At 44.4% G+C, this 20,977-nt stretch overlaps 1 long non-coding RNA gene across 9 annotated transcripts in view; it reads right to left on the bottom strand.

Annotated features, from left to right (window-relative positions):
* LOC307188209 overlaps nucleotides 1–20,977 on the bottom strand; it is a 1,799,555-nt gene that overhangs the window by 320,971 nt on the left and 1,457,607 nt on the right. For 2 of the 9 annotated variants that reach the window (XR_013828831.1, XR_013828839.1), the window contains exon 5: nucleotides 19,022–19,081. The exons of the other annotated variants lie outside the window; for them this stretch is intronic. This is a non-coding gene — a long non-coding RNA (uncharacterized lncRNA). Of the gene's footprint in view, nucleotides 1–19,021; nucleotides 19,082–20,977 lie in introns of those variants that run through there. 9 annotated transcript variants of the gene reach the window in all.

Genomic DNA, 20,977 nt, shown 5'->3' with positions numbered 1-20,977 from the left:
TTGCATGGTACCCATTCCACGGGTTTCAACTACCCAGGTTTTAGGTATTCTTCCTTCAGCTAAAACATGCATGTGGAACCCAGAGTATGATCAACCATGTGATCAGGAGACGTGTTCAAATATGTCTCAGTTTTCCTCCCCTGGTACTCGGGTGCAACATTCCATTCGCTTTACTAACACTCTCCCCACTTGGAGAGTCAGCGCCTTTAACCTCCTGTTTGGCCCAGTTTGCAATTTCTGCGGAAGATGAACAGGAATAGCGAGAACCAATGAGAGGCTACCTGGAGGTGTCTGGACGGGCAAATTTAACTCTCATTTCCCACCAGGAAGAGGAAATAACCAAAGGCTCAGTGTGCCGTGCCGGAACCAGATTAGGGCCTGAAGCCATCCTGCGGTGTTGCGGCCAGCTCACAAGAAAGCGAGTTGAAGAAAGGAGCTCAGGGGCACTGTAATTCACAAACCTGCAGAGTTATAAATGACAGCTATCGTCCAAAAATAGACTGAAGTAAGGCTGCCAAGAGGACTTGAAAGCGGGGCAGAATTGCAGGAAACCGATTTCAGGAGGTAGACTGGAATTGCATTGAAAGCATAGGAAAAGAGGCAGAACGTCCACAATGATGCACTTGGCCAAAAAGGGCGTATGCGTTTTTTCCTGAATATATTCAGGAAAAAACGCATACGCCCTTTTTGGCCAACCAAGCAAGCTTGCAAAGGAAATCTGCACTACAATGAAGTCTCACTTCCCCCAGGTCAAAAGGGCCATCTGAAAAAAGTGTAAAATCCAGAAAGGCAGGACAGGCCATGGAGAACTGGGAGCCTTGTTATGCTGATGGGCGGGATGTAAATTGCCAACAGACACTCGGGAGAAGTGTATGGTGTTTCCTGAAACATCTAAAAAACAAAGCAACAGAGCCTAGGGCACTTCCACTTATGGTCCTGTAGATTAGGGAAATTAAAATCAAAAAGACACAGCCACCCAAAAGTTTGGAACGGCTCTGTTTACGAGAACCTCGTTTACAGTACAAGTTCAACATCTCAGAAAGTGAAAAATGGATAAAGAAGTTGTGGTATTTACTTACAAACAATATCACTCAGCAATGTAATCTATGTCATCAGGCCCTTAGCAGCACAATGAGTGGATTCAGGTATGATGATTCTAACTGAAATAAGTCACACAGAAAAAGAACCATCATAAGATATCAGTAATACACGGAATGTAAACTTCGCTACACAGGAACTGAATTACAGAACAGAACAGGGACTCAAATTTAGAAAACCAACTTATGCTTGCTTAAGGGGAAAGGTGAGTTGGGGTGCTGCATAAAACCAGAGATTGAAATGAGCACAGATAAAGTTCCTTAAGTCAAATATGGAATAGACAAGACCTACTCCTTGCTCAACGAAATGGACTCAACACCGCATATTAAACGCCTAAGAATGTACCTGACTAGTAAGTATCTTAAAACCTATGGATTGCTATGTCCCCGAAAGAGAATCAAGCATGTGTACAGGGGCATAAACGCAGCAGTGATAGGATTGGAGAGGTTCGGTGAGCAAATGAAGACCCTTTGAAGTCATATTGCATGGTACCCATTCCACGGGTTTCAACTACCCAGGTTTAAGGTATTCTTCCTTCAGCTAAAACATGCATGTGGAACCCAAGTATGATCAACCATGTGAACGGGAGACGTGTTCAAATATGTCTCAGTTTTCGTACCCTGGTACTCGGGTGCAACATTCCAGACGCTCTACTAACACTCTCCCCACTTGAAGAGTCAGCGCCTTTAACCTCCTGTTTGGCCCAGTTTGCAATTTCTGCGGAAGATGAACAGGAATAGCGAGAACCAATGAGAGGCTAGCTGGAGGTGTCTGGACGGGCAAATTTAACTCTCATTTCCCACCAGGAAGAGGAAATAACCAAAGGCTCAGCGTGCCGTGCCGGAACCAGATTAGGGCCTGAAGCCATCCTGCGGTGTTGCGGCCAGCTCACAAGAAAGCGAGTTGAAGAAAGGAGCTCAGGGGCACTGTAATTCACAAACCTGCAGAGTTATAAATGACAGCTATCGTCCAAAAATAGACTGAAGTAAGGCTGCCAAGAGGACTGGAAAGCGGGGCAGAATTGCAGGAAACCGATTTCAGGAGGTAGACTGGAATTGCATTGAAAGCATAGGAAAAGAGGCAGAACGTCCACAATGATGCACTTGGCCAAAAAGGGCGTATGCGTTTTTTCCTGAATATATTCAGGGAAAAACGCATACGCCCTTTTTGGCCAACCAAGCAAACTTGCAAAAGAAATCTGCACTACAATGAAGTCTCACTTCTCCCCGGTCAAAAGGGCCATCTGAAAAAAGTGTAAAATCCAGAAAGGCAGGACAGGCCATGGAGAACTGGGAGCCTTGTTATGCTGATGGGCGGGATGTAAATTGCCAACAGACACTCAGGAGAAGTGTATGGTGTTTCCTGAAACATCTAAAAAACAAAGCAACAGAGCCTAGGGCACTTCCACTTATGGTCCTATAGCTTAGGGAAATTAAAATCAAAAAGACACAGCCACCCCAAAGTTTGGGACGCCTCCGTTTACAAGAACCTCGTTTACCGCACAAGTTCAATATCACAGAAAGTGAAAAATGGATAAAGAACTTGTGGTACTTACGTACAATGCAGTATCACTCAGCAATGAAATCTATGTCATCAGGCCCGTAGCAGCATAATGAGTGGATTCAGGTACGATGATTCTAACTGAAATAGGTCACACAGAAAAAGAAACATCATAAGATATCACTAATACACGGAATGTAAACTTGGCTACACAGGAACTGCATTCCAAAACAGAACAGGGTCTCAAATTTAGAAAACCAACTTATGCTTGCTTAAGGGGAAAGGTGAGTTGGGGTGCTGCATAAAACCAGAGATTGAAATGAGCACAGATAAAGTTCCTTAAGCCAAATATGGAATAGACAAGAGCTACTCCTTGCTCAACGAAATGGACTCAACACCCCATATTAAACGCCTAAGAATGTACCTGACTAGTAAGTATCTTAAAACCTAGGGATTGCTATGTCTCCGAAAGAGAATCAAGCATGTGTACAGGGGCATAAACGCAGCAGTGATAGGATTGGAGAGGTTCGGTGAGCAAATGAAGACCCTTTGAAGTCATATTGCATGGTTCCCATTCCACGGGTCTCAACTCTCCAGGTTTAAGGTATTCTTCCTTCAGCTAAAACATGCATGTGGAACCCAGAGTATGATCAACCATGTGATCGGGAGACGTGTTCAAATATGTCTCAGTTTTCCTCCCCTGGTACTCGGGTGCAACATTCCAGACGCTTTACTAACACTCTCCCCACTTGGAGAGTCAGCGCCTTTAACCTCCTGTTTGGCCCAGTTTGCAATTTCTGCGGAAGATGAACAGGAATAGCGAGAACAAATGAGAGGCTAGCTGGAGGTGTCTGGACGGGCAAATTTAACTCTCATTTCCCACCAGGAAGAGGAAATAACCAAAGGCTCAGTGTGCCGTGCCGGAACCAGATTAGGGCCTGAAGCCATCCTGCGGTGTTGCGGCCAGCTCAAAAGAAAGCGAGTTGAAGAAAGGAGGTCAGGGGCACTGTAATTCACAAACCTGCAGAGTTATAAATGACAGCTATCGTCCAAAAATAGACTGAAGTAAGGCTGCCAAGAGGACTTGAAAGCGGGGCAGAATTGCAGGAAACCGATTTCAGGAGGTAGACTGGAATTGCATTGAAAGCATAGGAAAAGAGGCAGAACGTCCACAATGATGCACTTGGCCAAAAAGGGCGTATGCGTTTTTTCCTGAATATATTCAGGAAAAAACGCATACGCCCTTTTTGGCCAACCAAGCAAGCTTGCAAAGGAAATCTGCACTACAATGAAGTCTCACTTCCCCCCGGTCAAAAGGGCCATCTGAAAAAAGTGTAAAATCCAGAAAGGCAGGACAGGCCATGGAGAACTGGGAGCCTTGTTATGCTGATGGGCGGGATGTAAATTGCCAACAACCACTCGGGAGAAGTGTATGGTGTTTCCTGAAACATCTGAAAAACAAAGCAACAGAACCTAGGGCACTTCCACTTATGGTCCTATAGCTTAGGGAAATTAAAATCAAAAAGACACAGCCACCCCAAAGTTTGGAACGGCCCTGTTTACAAGAACCTCGTTTACAGTACAAGTTCAACATCGCAGAAAGTGAAAAATGGATAAAGAAGTTGTGGTATTTACTTACAAAGCAATATCACTCAGCAATGAAATCTGTGTCATCAGGCCCTTAGCAGCACAATGAGTGGATTCAGGTATGATGATTCTAACTGAAATAAGTCACACAGAAAAAGAACCATCATAAGATATCAGTAATACACGGAATGTAAACTTGGCTACACAGGAACTGAATTACAGAACAGAACAGGGACTCAAATTTAGAAAACCAACTTATGCTTGCTTAAGGGGAAAGGTGAGTTGGGGTGCTGCATAAAACCAGAGATTGAAATGAGCACAGATAAAGTTCCTTAAGTCAAATATGGAATAGACAAGAGCTACTCCTTGCTCAACGAAATGGACTCAACACCGCATATTAAACGCCTAAGAATGTACCTGACTAGTAAGTATCTTAAAACCTATGGATTGCTATGTCCCCGAAAGAGAATCAAGCATGTGTACAGGGGCATAAACGCAGCAGTGACAGGATTGGAGAGGTTCGGTGAGCAAATGAAGACCCTTTGAAGTCATATTGCATGGTACCCATTCCACGGGTTTCAACTACCCAGGATTAAGGTATTCTTCCTTCAGCTAAAACATGCATGTGGAACCCAAGTATGATCAACCATGTGAACGGGAGACGTGTTCAAATATGTCTCAGGTTTCGTACCCTGGTACTCGGGTGCAACATTCCAGATGCTTTACTAACACTCTCCCCACTTGAAGAGTCAGCGCCTTTAACATCCTGTTTGGCCCAGTTTGCAATTTCTGCGTAAGATGAACAGGAATAGCGAGAACCAATGTGAGACTAGCTGGAGGTGTCTGGACGGGCAAATTTAACTCTCATTTCCCACCAGGAAGAGGAAATAACCAAAGGCTCAGCGTGCCGTGCCGGACCCAGATTAGGGCCTGAAGCCATCCTGCGGTGTTGCGGCCAGCTCAAAAGAAAGCGAGTTGAAGAAAGGAGCTCAGGGGCACTGTAATTCACAAACCTGCAGAGTTATAAATGACAGCTATCGTCCAAAAATAGACTGAAGTAAGGCTGCCAAGAGGACTTGAAAGCGGGGCAGAATTGCAGGAAACCGATTTCAGGAGGTAGACTGGAATTGCATTGAAAGCATAGGAAAAGAGGCAGAACGTCCACAATGATGCACTTGGCCAAAAAGGGCGTATGCGTTTTTTCCTGAATATATTCAGGAAAAAACGCATACGCCCTTTTTGGCCAACCAAGCAAACTTGCAAAAGAAATCTGTACTACAATGAAGTCTCACTTCTCCCCGGTCAAAAGGGCCATCTGAAAAAAGTGTAAAATCCAGAAAGGCAGGACAGGCCATGGAGAACTGGGAGCCTTGTTATGCTGATGGGCGGGATGTAAATTGCCAACAGACACTCGGGAAAAGTGTATGGTGTTTCCTGAAACATCTAAAAAACAAAGCAACAGAGCCTAGGGCACTTCCACTTATGGTCCTATAGCTTAGGGAAATTAAAATCAAAAAGACACAGCCACCCCAAAGTTTGGGACGCCTCCGTTTACAAGAACCTCGTTTACAGTACAAGTTCAACATCGCAGAAAGTGAAAAATGGATAAAGAAGTTGTTGTATTTACTTACAAAGCAATATCACTCAGCAATGAAATCTGTGTCATCAGGACCTTAGCAGCACAATGAGTGGATTCAGGTATGATGATTCTAACTGAAATAAGTTACACAGAAAAAGAAACATCATAAGATATCAGTAATACACGGAATGTAAACTTGGCTACACAGGAACTGAATTACAGAACAAAACAGGGACTCAAATTTAGAAAACCAACTTATGCTTGCTTAAGGGGAAAGGTGAGTTGGGGTGCTGCATAAAACCAGAGATTGAAATGAGCACAGATAAAATTCCTTAAGTCAAATATGGAATAGACAAGAGCTACTCCTTGCTCAACGAAATGGACTCAACACCGCATATTAAACGCCTAAGAATGTACCTTACTAGTAAGTATCTTAAAACCTATGGATTGCTATGTCTCCGAAAGAGAATCAAGCATGTGTACAGGGGCATAAACGCAGCAGTGATAGGATTGGAGAGGTTCGTGAGCAAATGAAGACCCTTTGAAGTCATATTGCATGGTACCCATTCCACGGGTTTCAACTACCCAGGTTTAAGGTATTCTTCCTTCAGCTAAAACATGCATGTGGAACCTAGAGTATGATCAACCATGTGATCGGGAGACGTGTTCAAATATGTCTCAGTTTTCGTACCCTGGTACTCGGGTGCAACATTCCAGACGCTTTCCTAACACTCTCCCCACTTGGAGAGTCAGTCCCTTTAACCTCCTGTTTGGCCCAGTTTGCAATTTCTGTGGAAGATGAACAGGAATAGCGAGAGCCAATGAGAGACTAGCTGGAGGTGTCTGGATGGGCAAATTTAACTCTCATTTCCCACCAGGAAGAGGAATTAACCAAAGGCTCAGTGTGCCGTGCCAGAACCAGATTAGCGCCTGAAGATATCCTGCAGTGTTGCGGCCAGGTCACAAGAAAGCGAGTTGAAGAAAGGAGCTCAGGGGCACTGTAATTCACAAACCTGCAGAGTTATAAATGACAGCTATCGTCCAAAATTATACTGAAGTAAGGCTGCCAAGAGGACTTGAAAGCGGGGCAGAATTGCAGGAAACCGATTTCAGGAGGTAGACTGGAATTGCATTGAAAGCATAGGAAAAGAGGCAGAACGTCCACAATGATGCACTTGGCCAAAAAGGGCGTATGCGTTTTTTCCTGAATGTATTCAGGAAAAAACGCATACGCCCTTTTTGGCCAACCAAGCAAACTTGCAAAGGAAATCTGCACTACAATGAAGTCTCACTTCTCCCTGGTCAAAAGGGCCATCTGAAAAAAGTGTAAAATCCAGAAAGGCAGGACAGGCCATGGAGAACTGGGAGCCTTGTTATGCTGATGGGCGGGATGTAAATTGCCAACAGACACTCAGGAGAAGTGTATGGTGTTTCCTGAAACATCTAAAAAACAAAGCAACAGAGCCTAGGGCACTTCCACTTATGGTCCTATAGCTTAGGGAAATTAAAATCAAAATGACACAGCCACCCCAACGTTTGGGATGCCTCCGTTTACAAGAACCTCGTTTACCGTACAAGTTCAATATCACAGAAAGTGAAAAATGGATAAAGAACTTGTGGTACTTACGTACAATGCAGTATCACTCAGCAATTAAATCTATGTCATCAGGCCCGTAGCAGCATAATGAGTGGATCCAGGTACGATGACTCTAACTGAAATAAGTCACACAGAAAAAGAAACATCATAAGATATCACTAATACACGGAATGTAAACTTGGCTACACAGGAACTGCATTCCAACACAGAACAGGGTCTCAAATTTAGAAAACCAACTTATGCTTGCTTAAGTGGAAAGGTGAGTTGGGGTGCTGTATAAAACCAGAGATTGAAATGAGCACAGATAAAGTTCCTTAAGCCAAATATGGAATAGACAAGAGCTACTCCTTGCTCAACGAAATGGACTCAAAACCCCATATTAAACGCCTAAAAATGTACCTGACTAGTAAGTATCTTAAAACCTATGGATTGCTATGTCTCCGAAAGAGAATCAAGCATGTGTACAGGGGCATAAACGCAGCAGTGATAGGATTGGAGAGGTTCGGTGAGCAAATGAAGACCCTTTGAAGTCATATTGCATGGTACCCATTACACGGGTCTCAACTCTCCAGGTTTAAGGTATTCTTCCTTCAGCTAAAACATGCATGTGGAACCCAAGTATGATCAACCATGTGAACGGGAGACGTGTTCAAATATGTCTCAGTTTTCCTCCCCTGGTACTCGGGTGCAACATTCCAGACGCTTTACTAACACTCTCCCGACTTGGAGAGTCAGTCCCTTTAACCTCCTGTTTGGCCCAGTTTGCAATTTCTGCGGAAGATGAACAGGAATAGCGAGAACCAATGAGAGGCTAGCTGGAGGTGTCTGGACGGGCAAATTTAACTCTCATTTCCCACCAGGAAGAGGAAATAACCAAAGGCTCAGTGTGCAGTACCGGAACCAGATTAGGGCCTGAAGCCATCCTGCGGTGTTGCGGCCAGCTCAAAATAAAGCGAGTTGAAGAAAGGAGCTCAGGGGCACTGTAATTCACGAACCTGCAGAGTTATAAATGACAGCTATCATCCAAAAATAGACTGAAGTAAGGCTGCCAAGAGGACTTGAAAGCGGGGCAGAATTGCAGGATACCGATTTCAGGAGGTAGACTGGAATTGCATTGAAAGCATAGGAAAAGAGGCAGAACGTCCACAATGATGCACTTGGCCAAAAAGGGCGTATGCGTTTTTTCCTGAATATATTCAGGAAAAAACGCATACGCCCTTTTTGGCCAACCAAGCAAGCTTGCAAAGGAAATCTGCACTACAATGAAGTCTCACTTCCCCCCGGTCAAAAGGGACATCTGAAAAAAGTGTAAAATCCAGAAAGGCAGGACAGGCCATGGAGAACTGGGAGCCTTGTTATGCTGATGGGCGGGATGTAAATTGCCAACAGACACTCGGGAGAAGTGTATGGTGTTTCCTGAAACATCTAAAAAACAAAGCAACAGAGCCTAGGGCACTTCCACTTATGGTCCTATAGCTTAGGGAAATTAAAATCAAAAAGACACAGCCACCCCAAAGTTTGGAACGGCTCTGTTTACAAGAACCTCGTTTACAGTACAAGTTCAACATCGCAGAAAGTGAAAAATGGATAAAGAAGTTGTGGTATTTACTTACAAAGCAATATCACTCAGCAATGAAATCTGTGTCATCAGGCCCTTAGCAGCACAATGAGTGGATTCAGGTATGATGATTCTAACTGAAATAAGTCACACAGAAAAAGAAACATCATAAGATATCAGTAATACACGGAATGTAAACTTGGCTACACAGGAACTGAATTACAGAACAGAACAGTGTCTCAAGTTTAGAAAACCAACTTATGCCTGCTTAAGGGGGAAGGTGAGTTGGGGTGCTGCATAAAACCAGAGATTGAAATGAGCACAGATACCGTTCCATAAGCCAAATATGTAATAGACAAGAGCTACCCCTTGCTCAACGAAATGGATTCAACAATGAGGTATCACCTCACACCTGGTAGAATAGGCATCATTGAAAATCTACAAACAAAAAATGCTGGAAAGGGTGTGGAGAAAAGGAACCCTCTCCCACTATTGTTGGGAATATAAATTGATACAGTCATTATGGAGAACAATATGGAATTTCTTAAGAAACTAACAATAGAATTACCATATGATACAGCAATCCCAGTCTGGACATATACCCAGACAAAACCATAAATCAAAAAGAGTCATTCACCACAATATTCATTGCATCACTATTTACAATATCGAGGTAATGGAAGCAACCTAAATGCCCACAGACAGACGAATGCATAAAGCTGCGGTACATATATAAAATGGAATATTACTAAGCCATGAAAAGGAATGAAATTGGGTCATTTGTAGAGACGTCGATGGATCTAGAGACTGTCATACAGAGTGAAGTAAGTCAGAAAGAGAAAAACAAATCTTGTATATTCATGCATATATGTGGAACCTAGAAAAACTGTACAGATTAACCATTTTGCAAGGCATAAATAGAGCAACAGATGTAGACAACAAACGTATGGACAACAAGGGGGGAAAGCTGTTGGGGGGTGGTGGTGGGAGGAGTTGAGAGACTGGGATTGACATGTATACATTTATATGTATAAAATAGATAACCAATAAGAACCTGCTGTATAAAAATATAAAATAAAATTCAAAATTAAAAAGAAATAAAATTTAAAAAATAAAACAGAAAAAACAATTATTCCCTGCACATACATGTATTTATATGAATAAATTATTTCCATGCTTATATCTGTAAATACAAAAAAGAGGAATAAAATCTACCTTGAACCAAAAATGAAAAAGAGAAAAAAAACACAGAACCCACCAGTTACACAGAGGAAAACCGTATCAGGGCACTTGCTCCAGTTGTAAACAATTCTGAAGTTGGTCAGTGGTGGGGAATCGTCTCCCATTCAGCCAGCAGCCCCCACGCAACAAGCGTCCTCATTGCAAAGCTGGGGCACCGTGCCGAGGCATCTGTGAGTAAACGTGAGCTGAGCCCCAGGCCAGTTGCTGCTGAACTATTCCCACCCGTCCCAGGTAAAACACCTGAATATATACAAGGACTTGAAAGCCTAGAGGAAGGGCCATAGAGCCACACGAGTGACAGCATGCCGGCCGACTTGGTGCCTGCAGGCCAGCCAGGATGGTCCTGGCCCTGGGTGCTCTTCTGGAAGATTTCCATTTCCCTGCCTGAGATACCCGTCCTGTCCCTGCCCCCACTGCTTTTTTCCTTCCTCACCTCTGCCCAGGGAGAAATTCCAGCAGCAGGTATGGGTGACACATCCTCTTCTTTAGCAGGTGGCAGCCTGGCAACTGCTGCAGAAAGTCCAGCAGAGCCCCACTCACACTGGGCCACCCACAAAGCCGTGGCCTCTCACTCCCTCCCACCAGCCCAGCCCCGAGACTGCTGACAGGGCAGAGAAAATGGCGTCAGGCACGGCTGCAGGGGCTCTTGCTGCCTGGAGTGGTATTTATATTGATCTCAACCCAGGCACACCTGGGGAGGGCTGGCCGGCACGGTAAGGCTGCCCAGGTCAGCCAATCATCACCCCTCAGGGGCTCACAGTTGCAGAAAATGGAACTTGCTGAACCGGCCAGGTCCAAGGAACAGGTGTGGGCTCCTGAGAGTCAGGATAGACAAGGGGCTGCAGCTTTGGCTTGTTTTCTAATCATTTTATCTGGCCCATGAGTGGGAGACAACTTCAAGAAAACCCTCTCCTAATGAGAGGAACCCAGGAGTCAGGGAGAGGAGGGGTGGGTGGTGGTTGGAGACAGAGGCCTGGTGCCCCGGGTGCAGTGGAAGTCTCTGGAAGACCAGGTGGAGGGAGGCCTCACGGAGTGATGCCCAGGGTCACAGACCTGTCGCAGCTGCTGTTTGTTAGTTCAAGTCCTGCTCTGAGGTGCTCTGTGTCAGCTCTGAGCGACAGGTGAGCTGGGGGTGCTCTGCAATGAGGGCTATGTGCACGGTTCCTGTGTGCCCAGCCCTGCCACGGTACCTGCAAGGGTAGCTCTGTATCCTGGGAGGGGCCTGACCACGAGAGCCCCGTGGGCTGGGGTGGGGGTGGGGTACCTGCCCAGGTGAGCTCCATATTCTGGGATTGGTCTGACCACGAGAACCCCATGGGCTGCTGGGGACCTGGTAAAGGATGTCAGGACAGTCAGTGAAGCCACCGAGGATATACCTCCAGTTGCTCCTAATTCCTACACCCTGCTGGTCATTCTACCAACCACCAGGACATGGTATTCTGTATTAGTCTTCAATGATGCCTTCTTTTGTATTCCATTAGTCCCAGAGTCACAAGAAATTTTGGCTTGTGAGTGGCAGGACTCAACATACAACTAAAACAATACTTCCGGGCCGTCTGGCCCCAAGGGTGCAAAAATTCCCACACCATCTTTGGGGAAAGCTTAGCTAAAGACCTAAAAGTTCTACCTCTGGAAAAGGAAACCCTCCTTCAATATGCAGACGACATTCTGATCACCAGCCCTACTAAGGAGGCCTCTGAACTACCAAGCCAATAAAGGATAGAAGTTGTCCAAGAAAAAGCTCAAATATCACAGACTGCGGTGACCTGCCTGGGCTTCATTCTCACAGAAGGTCAGAGAAGCCCATCCCAGGAAAGGGAAGAAACCATTTTCAGCCTTACCCCTTTCTAAAACTAGAAGACAGCTTAGGGGTTCCTGGGGAGGCCAGGGTTTGCTGCTTCTGGATCCCTAGCTACAGTCTACTAGCTGGGCCTCTATATGAAACACTGAAAGGAAAAGATGATGATCCTTTTGAATAGAATCCAGAAGTGGCCTTTCAAGAATGGAAAGAGCAGTCAATTCAGACCCTTGCCCTGGAACTCCCTAATTTAGCTAAACCCTTTGACCTTTACATTCCCGGTGAAAGGTGAATCGCCATTGGAGAATTAGTGCAAAAACTGGGACCACTTGAAATGGAACAATGCAAGAATGCCATCCAGGTAGGATAAACTACGGTCACTAAGGGGCTTGGCCCACTGCCACATCTGGCCAAGATACTGGCGGTATCTAAAAACCTGGAAATCAGCAGCCCAAAAGGCCACCTCCCTCCTAAGGGAAAAGGACCCCACGTGGTGATCCTAACCACCAACCATGCCCTGAAGTTGCAGGGTTCGCTCCGTGGGCACACCGACCTCGAGTGAGGAGGCCCTCCAACTCCAACATCCAGAGAGATAACCGGGGGCAACAGGGCACCATGACGACTCGTGTGAACATCACTTGACCTGGAGTTTCTCTCATAAAACAACAAGAGTGTGTCCCAAAAGAGTAGACTACTGCTTGCAGGACTTACTGCACCCAGAGGGGAGCTAATAATCTTGGCGGGGGAACAGTATACCACACTGTCACCATAGAAAAGCCTACAGACACCGTGATGATGGTGGCCAATAAGACCGGCTGGACTCCTGTTTACTTCAAAAGGCTGTTGACTCAGTAGCCATCATGGTCCTTGATCACCACTGACCCTGGACTGTCTGGGAGTTGAGCGGGCAGGGCTCTGACACCTGGTGCTGTTTGTACGTTAATTCAGGGGCCTAACTGAAGAAAGCGCAGACTACTGGTCAGAGCATCTAGGCTGGCAGAGACGGTCAGCCTAAGGTGGCCGAACAAATGTGGGGCAGGGTGAAACCGGCCCCCACAGCGTCTCTGCACATCTCTTTCCTGGACCCTTAAAGGTCATTAGAATCTATAACACTTCCAATGCTGGTGCTCAGGTGGACGAGCAGGGAGGCAGGGGTCCTGGGGACAATCAACGTCACCGGGAGGCTGCTGGGGAGAAGCTCTGACCCTCGCCCCAGGGTATGAGGGCTCCCAACTCAGCACTCAGCAGTTACAGAAGAAGGGTCTGCACCCTCAGCACTCCAAGAATGAGGAACGGGACAAAAGGCAGAGGAGGGGTTTGTCCCCAGCAAAGCCCATTAAAAATCCCTGGGAGATAAAAATAGAATCTGGGCAATAAAGTCAAGTCTAACCTTTTTTATCCTTTGTGCTTTGTCTAATTTCACGTGCTCCTAGGGTCCCGCATGCAGAGGTTCCACACCCGGCACTTCAGACCAGATTTCCTAGTGCAGAATGGCTGGGTCGACACCTCAGCTCCTGGGGCCCAGTGCAGACTCCACGATATAGAGCCTGAGCTACAGCCAACCCGGCCCTCGAGAGCTCCGCCGCCTCCCTCCCTCCCACTGACTCTGACAGGATCTCTACACAGCAGCCCAGCCCACAGCCCACGGGGTAGTGCATGCTCTCACCTCTCCATTCTCTGATCAAAATATAAAGTTTCCTTTGCTTGTGAACCAAACTCAGTCTCGATCTGTTGGCCCCAATGACACTGGGCAGGGGGACACTTGTTGGGGTCCACTCTGGAGGATCAGTAACAGAAATTGAGACTATTGTAACCTCAATGAACAGATGTGTGAGCCAAACTGTAGTTAACATAGAACAGTGTATAAGGCTCGGGTAAAATAAGATGTTTTTAACACTTCCATTTGATATTTCCATCACTTTTTATAAGCAAGTTCAGTGAAAAGGTTTGTCTTATTTGTCAGGTCAATATTAGAGAAACGAAGTGATTTCTTTCCAAGGATGTACATCTAATAATCTTGGTTAAACCTTCAATCTTGTTTTAAATGCTTTTCCATTGAAAATGATACCTCTCTTTCAGCTCCCCCATTTCTGAGAAGTATAAAATCTTATAATTTATTATTACCAAAGGGGAAAGGTGGGAGGAGGGATAAATTAACAGTTTGGAATGAACACATACACACTGCTATGTATAAAATAGATCATCAACAAGGAACTACTGTATAGCACAGGGAACTACACTCAACATTTTGCAATAACCTATAAGGGGAAATAATCTGAAAAAGAATAGATATTTTTATTGACATCATCTATCAATGACAGTTAAAGTGTAGCCTAAGGGAAGCTGGTGGTGAGTGCTTCTGACCCTGAAGACTTCAATCATCTAAAGTTTGGACTCTGCCTACTTCCCAAGGCCCTTAACGAACATATGTGTAGCTGTAGCTTAAAAAATTCCCCAGTTTGGGTTTCGGGGAGACACTGATTTTGAAAAAGCCCTGGTGTTCTCCTTACATGAATGGGACTCTTCCTACTGCTAAAACATGTCTGTCACACCCAGAGGATGGTATACCGTCTGATCGGGAAGAGTTTGGAAAAGGCATCTCATCTCCTCATCTCCTGGTGCTCGGGTTCACCCCTCCAGCGTCTTTACTAACAGTCTCCCCACTTGGAGATGTCAGCACTGTCAACATCCTGTTGCGTACAGTTTGGAATTTGTCCAGAGGATGAAGCGGAAGGATGAGGAACAATGAGAGACAAGTCCTAGGTGTTCAGACAGGCACATGTCACTCTAATTTCCAATCAGGAAGACGAATTGACCAAAGGCTAGGGTTGCCCATGGAAACAGTATAGGGCTTGAGGAAATCCCGCTGCTTTGTGGCCAGTTCCCATAAACACGAGTTGAACAATGGAACTCAGGGGCAGTAAAATTCACAAAACTGCAGAGTTGAAAATATCCATCACTGAAAAATGTCTTGAGGAAAGTCAGAGAAAAGGACTTGTAAGCAAGGGAGAATGGCAGGAAAGGGATTTGAGGAGGTAGAAAGGACTCGCCATTAAGCACAAGAAAAGGAGCTGAACATTGCCAACATTGCAGTTGGCCAAAAAGGGTGTATGCATTCTTTTCTGTATATATTCAAGAAAAGGGCATACACTTTTTTAGCCAACCAAACAGGTGGGCACTGGAAGTCAATACTACAAAAGATATCACTTCGCATCAGTCAGAAGAGCCATCCTCATAAAGCGTAAACAACAGAAATGTAGGACAGGGCAACGAGAAGAGGGAGCCCTGTGAGACTTATAGTGGAAATGTATATTGCCAACGGCCATTCTGGAGAAGTGTATTGTGTTTACTAAAGCATCTAAAAAATGAGCTACAGAGCATAGGGCACTTGCACTCATGGGCGTATATCTTGGGAAAAACAAAAATCGAGAGGACACAGGCACCCCAATGTTTACCCCCTCTCTGTTTAAAAGATCCTCGACTAGGATATAACTTAAATGTCTCTGGAGGGAAAAAATGGATAGAGATGTGGTACTTAGGTAGAGTGGAATATTATTCAGCCTGGAAATCAATGAAATATGGCCAGTTGTAACAACTCCGGAGGAGTTACGTATGATCATTCTAAGTGACAGAATTCAAAAAGAAAAAGACACATATCATAAGATATCACTTAAAGGTGGAATCCAAAATGGCTACACATGAAATAAATTACAAAACAAAAACATAGTCAAATATGTAGAAAACACGCATAAGGCTGCTAAACGGGAAAGGTGGGGAGGGGTGAGGCATCATCCAGGAGGTTGAAATTAGCAAAGATACCATTCCAAATACCAAACTGATAATCAACAAGGCCTACACGGTAGCTAAAAGAACTGCACTCAGCACACTCAAGTCACCGGAAAAGAATATATACGACTGGTAAGAATCTGAAAAAGAATTTATTGATGTCTCTCTGTACGTGAATCAAGTGGATGTACAGCAGCAAGAAACAGAGCTTTGAAAATCAGCTGTAACCAATATAGTAATAAATTGAAAAAAATAAACGACAGAGAGACAGAGAAAACCTCTTACAACTTTTCCTCAGGGACGGTGATGCAACATGGATTGAACACATCTAGACCCACAGCAGGATGAGACATAAGGCTGGAAACTGTTTGCGCTAAGAGAAATGTGAGGTTGGGTGAGGAAATGCACACCCTTTAAAGTAATACTACCTGGTACCCATTCAATGGGTCCCAAATCTGCAGGTTCAAGGGATCTTCCTACAGCTAAAACATGCATGGAAAACCCAGAGGACTGTACACCATGTGATCGGGAGATGTGTCTAAAATGCACCTCATTTATCCTCTCCTGGTGCTCCTGTTCACCATTCCAGCCACGCTACTTAGAATCTCCCCACTTGGAGAATCAGCACATTTAAACTTCTGTTTCACACATTTTGCAAATTGTGAGGAGGATGAACGGGAAGAGGGGGAACCAATGAGAGAAGAGTTGTAGGGGTTTGGACGGGCACATATCACTCTAATTTCCCATTAAGAATAAGAATTAAAGAAAGGCTCAGCCTGCCTCGCCGGAGCCAAAATAGGGCCTGAAGCAATCCTGCGGGTTTGAGGCCAGCTCACAAAAGAGCAACTTAAAAAATGGAGCTCAGGGTCACTGCAGTTCACAAACCTGCAGAGTTATAAATGAAAACTAACGTCCAAAAATATGTTGAGGTAAGGCAAAGAAGAGGATCTGAATGCAAGACAGAATTGCAAGAAACAGATTTCAAGAGATAGATTGGACTCGTCTTTAACGCACATGAAAAGCCGCAGAATTTCGACAATGATGCAGTTGGCCCAAAAGGGCATATGCGTTTTTTCCTGATTATATCCAGGAAAAAACGCATACACACTTTATGGGCAACGAAGCAAGCAAGCAATGCAAATGTGCACAACAAAGAAGTCTCACTTCCCCCCGGTCAAAAGGGCCATCCTAAAAAATTGTAAAAACCAGAAATGCAGGACAGGCCATGGAGAACAGGGAGCCTTTATACGCTGATGGGCAGTGTGTGAACTGCCGAGAGCCACTCTGGAGAAGTGTATGGTGGTTCCTAAATCATCTAAAAAACAGAGCTACAGAGCATAGGACACTTCCAATCATGGGAGTATATCTAGGGAAGTCTAAAAATCAACAAGACACAAGCACACCACAGTTTAGGGCTACTCTGTTTACAAGAACCTCAACTTCAGTACACCTTAAATACCCCAAGAAAGAGAACAATGGATAAAGAAGATGTGGTACTTATGTACAATGGAATATCTCTTCACCATGAAATCAATGTAATAAGGCTAGTAGAAGGATAAAGAGTGGATTTAGGTCCGATAATACTACTTGAAATAAGTCAAACAGAAAAAGAAACATATCATAAGATATCACTTATAGAGGGAGGGTAAATATGGCTGCACAAGAAATGAATTACAGAACAGAACAGTGTCTCACATTTAGAAAACACACTTATGTCAGCTTAAGGGGAAAGGAGAGGTGGGGTGATGCATAAAACCAGAGTTTGAAATTAGCACAGATACCGTTCAATAAACCAAATAGGTATTAGACAAGATCTACACCTTGCTCAATGAACAGGCCTCAACACACCCTATACACCGCAGAGAAATATATCTGAGGAATAAGAATCTTAAAACCCATGTATTGATATATCTCCATAAGGGAATCAAGTGTGTGCAGAGCGGCACAAACACAGCAGTGAAAAGGAGCTAAACCCCATTATAGAAATAAATTTTAAAAACAAAACGCTGAAACAATGAAAGAGAGAAAAATTCTTACAAAATTCGCTCAGGGGCTGTGATGCAACCTGGATTGACCACATATAAACCCACAGCTGGATAAGACATAAGGCTGGACACTTGGGGCTGACAGGATTGGTGAGCTTTGGTGAGCAACTGCCGAAAGTTTAATGCAATACTTCATGCTACTCAGTCCAAGGGTCCCAACACTCCAGGTTGAAGGGAATCTTCCTACAGCTAAACCATGCTTGGGAAACCCAGCGACTGGTATACCATATGATCGGGAAAGGTTTCTAAAACGCACCTCATTTTTCCTCTCCTGGGGCTCCGGATCGACATTCCAGCCGCTTTACTAACAACATCCCCACATGGAGTCAATGCCTTTAAGTTCTGGTATCGCACAGTCTGCAGTTAGTGCAGAGGATGAATGGGAATAGGGGGAACCAGTGAGAAACTAGCTGTAGCGGTTTCAATGGGCACATGTCACTCTAATATCACATCAGTAAGAAGAATTAACCAAAGGGACAGCAAGGTGCCCCAGAAGAAAAATAGGGCTTCAAGGAATCCTGTGGTTACGGGGCAAGACCACAAAAATAAGAGCTAAAAAAATGGAGCTAAGGGCCACTGCTATTCAAAAACCTGCAGAGTTATAAAGGCCAAAGATTTTTAAAAAATATATTGAGGTAAGGCTATGAAGAGGCATTGAAAGCAAGGCAGAATTGCAGGAAACCGATTTCAGGAGGTAGACTGGAATTGCACTGAAAACATATGAAGAGAGTCAGAAACTCGACAATGATGCACTTGCCCAAAAAGGGCGTATGTGTTTTTTCCTGAATATATTCAGGAAAAAACGCATACGCACTTTTTGGCCAACCAAGCAAGCTTGCAAAGGAAATTTGCACTACAATGAAGTCTCAATTCCACCTGGTCAAAACGGCCATCTGAAAAAAGTGTAAAATCCATAAAGGCATGACAGGCCATGGAGAACTGGGAGCCTTCTTATGCTGATGGGCGGGATGTAAATTGCCAACAGCCACTCTGGAGAAGAGTATGGTGTTTCCTGAAACATCTAAAAAACAAAGCAACAGAGCCTAGGGCACTTCCACTTATGGTCCTATAGCTTAGGGAAATTAAAATCAAAAAGACACAGCCACCCCAAAGTTTGGGACGGCTCTGTTTACAAGAACCTCGTTTACGGTACAAGTTCAATATTGCAGAAAGTGAAAAATGGATAAAGAACTTGTGGTACTTACGTACAATGCAATATCACTCAGCAATGAAATCTATGTCATCAGGCCCGTAGCAGCATAATGAGTGGATTCAGGTATGATGATTCGAACTGAAATAAGTCACACAGAAAAGAAACATCATAAGGTATCACTAATACACAGAATGTGAACTTGGCTACACATGAACAGAATTACAAAACAGAACAGTGTCTCAAGTTTAGAAAACCAACTTACGCTTGCTTAACGGGGAAGGTGAGTTGGGGTGCTGCATAAAACCAGAGATTGAAATGAGCACAGATAAAGTTCCTTAAGCCAAATATGGAATAGACAAGAGCTACTCCTTGCTCAACGAAATGGACTCAACACCCCATATTAAACGCCTAAGAATGTACCTGACTAGTAAGTATCTTAAAACCTATGGATTGCTATGTCTCCAAAAGAGAATCAAGCGTGTGTACAGGGGCATAAACGCAGCAGTGATAGGATTGGAGAGGTTTGGTGAGCAAATGAAGACCCTTTGAAGTCATATTGCATGGTACCCATTACACAGGTCTCAACTCTCCAGGTTTAAGGTATTCTTTCTTCAGCTAAAACATGCATGTGGAACCCAGAGTATGATCAACGATGTGAAAGGGAGACGTGTTCAAATATGTCTCAGTTTTCCTCCCCTGGTACTCGGGTGCAACATTCCAGATGCTTTACTAACACTCTCCCTACTTGGAGAGTCAGTGCCTTTAACCTCCTGTTTGCCCCAGTTTGCAATTTCTGCGGAAGATGAACAGGAATAGCGAGAACCAATGAGAGACTACCTGGAGGTGTCTGAACGGGCAAATTTAACTCTCATTTCCCACCAGGAAGAGGAATTAACCAAAGGCTCAGCGTGCCATGCCGGAACCACATTAGGGCCTGAAGACATCCTGCGGTGTTGCGGCCAGCTCACAAGAAAGGGAGTTGAAGAAAGGAGCTCAGGGGCACTGTAATTCACAAACCTGCAGAGTTATAAATGACAGCTATCGTCCAAAAATATACTGAAGTAAGGCTGCCAAGAGGACTTGAAAGCGGGGCAGAATTGCAGGAAACCGATTTCAGGAGGTAGACAGGAATTGCATTTCAAGCATAGGAAAAGAGGCAGAACGTCCACAATGATGCACTTGGCCAAAAAGGGCGTATGCGTTTTTTCCTGAATATATTCAGGAAAACACGCATATGCACATTTTGGCCAACCAAGCAAGCTTGCAAAGGAAATCTGCACTACAATGAAGTCTCACTACCCCCCAGTCAAAAGGGGCATCTGAAAAAAGTGTAAAATCCAGAAAGGCAGGACAGGCCATGGAGAACTGGGAGCATTGTTATGCTGAAGGGTGGGATGTAAATTGCCAACAACCACTCGGGAGAAGTGTATGGTGTTTCCTGAAACATCTAAAAAACAAAGCAACAGAGCCTAGGGCACTGCCACTTATGGTCCTATAGCTTAGGGAATTTAAAATCAAAAAGACACAGACACCTCAAAGTTTCGAACAGCTCTGTTTACAAGAACCTCGTTTACAGTACAAGTTCAACATCGCAGAAAGTGAAAAATGGATAAAGAAGTTGTGGTATTTACTTACAAAGCAATATCACTCAGCAATGAAATCTGTGTCATCAGGCCCTTAGCAGCACAATGAGTGGATTCAGGTATGATGATTCTAACTGAAATAAGTTACACAGAAAAAGAAACATCATAAGATATCAGTAATACACGGAATGTAAACTTGGCTACACAGGAACTGAATTACAGAACAGAACAGGGTCTCAAATTTAGAAAACCAACTTATGCTTGCTTAAGGGTAAAGGTGAGTTGGGGTGCTGCATAAAACCAGAGATTGAAATGAGCACAGATAAAGTTCCTTAAGCCAAATATGGAATAGACAAGAGCTACTCCTTGCTCAACGAAATGGACTCAACACCGCATATTAAACGCCTAAGAATGTACCTGACTAGTAAGTATCTTAAAACCTATGGATTGC

This window comes from Stenella coeruleoalba (assembly GCF_951394435.1).
Source record: "Stenella coeruleoalba genome assembly, chromosome: 6".
NCBI lineage: Eukaryota > Metazoa > Chordata > Mammalia > Artiodactyla > Delphinidae > Stenella > Stenella coeruleoalba.
The sequence above is the reverse complement of the archived record's forward strand: the minus strand, read 5'-3'. Positions and strand labels throughout refer to the sequence as shown.